The sequence below is a fragment of the Aplysia californica genome, unplaced genomic scaffold, assembly GCF_000002075.1.
Source record: "Aplysia californica isolate F4 #8 unplaced genomic scaffold, AplCal3.0 scaffold00539, whole genome shotgun sequence".
Classification (NCBI taxonomy): domain Eukaryota; kingdom Metazoa; phylum Mollusca; class Gastropoda; order Aplysiida; family Aplysiidae; genus Aplysia; species Aplysia californica.
The window spans coordinates 206,943-208,533 of record NW_004797809.1 but is presented as its reverse complement, the minus strand read 5'-3'; positions in this window follow the sequence as shown (position 1 = coordinate 208,533).

The following is a 1,591-nucleotide window of genomic DNA, read 5'->3' as shown; positions in this document are numbered from 1 at the left end:
AGTAGTAGTAGTAGTAGTAGTAGTAGTAGTAGTAGTAGTAGAAGTAGTAGTAGTAGTAGTAGTAGTAGTAGTAGTAGTAGTAGTAGTAGTAGTAGTAGTTATCAGAACTGCTCGGGTTACGATATAGACTGTATTGTAAAGATCATTGAGCTTGTTGTTAAGCAGAAATTTGCGCAATACAAATTCTATCTATCAGTATAATTATTATCTCAGACTGAGGGGCTTCTAATTGCCAAAGAAAGAGATATACGGATAGAAGATTGTGTAACAACACAGTGGAATCAGGTGCTTATCAATTTTTTGGCATTTGGAGTTGTTGGCATCATCTTATATCTTGTTTATTTGCCATGGCTTCGACGAAAAATTTCCCATTTTGTTGAATATTTGTCAAGGTATTTGCGCTTGAAGGAAGTAAAGGTCACTTTCAGCCGCAAAACGCGCGAGAAAATAGCCGCCAGAGTTTGGTGACTTTAAAAGCTTTAAAAACCTTGGAAACTGCAAATGTTTTGTGAACAAGCGATTTTGTGCCTTAGATCCACACAGAAATGAGCAGAAAAAAATAACAAAGAAACATTTGGTAAAAATTGTTAAAAGGGCAGAAAAAAGCCAGCTTCGTTGAATTCATTATTTTGACGAGCGCTTAATTTGACCGCAATGCTTCAGATAATTGGATCATGGGGAATGGGTAAAGAGAATGAGCGCCCTGAACGCCTGTTGCATAGTGCAGAGAAAATAATGTTATACTTTTAAACACCTGATACCAGTCACGTGAAAAATGCAGATGAGTCTGAAAGAAAACGAATAAAAAGACAAAGCACTAACTTTCATTTGAAAGACCTTTTTTAAGAACACGTCTAAAATTGAATGAACGTTTCTCTATTGATGTAATCGATACACTTCAAGCCCTGGAAAACATTACTATACCGGAAAACATATGGGAGAAAAGAATAAAAAGGATCTAAAAAGGAAGCTGTGAAAGAACCCCCCCCCCAAAAAAAAAAAAAAAACCCAAAAAAAAAAAATAAACAGGAAACCATCCCCCCCCCCCAAACAAAACAAGGCAAAAACATATTAAAAACAAAACAAACAAACAAAACAAACAATACAAAAAAAACATAACCAAAAAGCTCAGAAAGCAATGACCAATGGTTGACTAAGGACAGGGTAAAGTATATGAAATGGAGAAGTCGGATAAAATAAAAAGTGAAAGAGAATAACACCTTAACCCTATCCGTACGTCTTGGGGTCATTGGTAACCCCGAAGTTGTATTCTTCACATTTTAGAATACTTCTAGTACGAAGATCTCTTTGAAACTTTCAGTATTTCTCAAAAAATCATTTGGACACATTGCTATGCAAAGAGTACCGATCGAATTAACGAGTAAACTTCCTCTTTGAAAGTGTTGGCACATAGTTCCCCACGTCGTGTGGATGCGATAGTAAAACACGATGTACGGATAGGGTTAAGTGGTGGCACAGAGTTCCCCACGACGCATGGATACGATAGTACAACACGACCTACGGATAGGGTTAATTAGGACGCACTATGACCTTCGACTCCACCCCCCCCTCCTTTTCACCCTCAAACAAC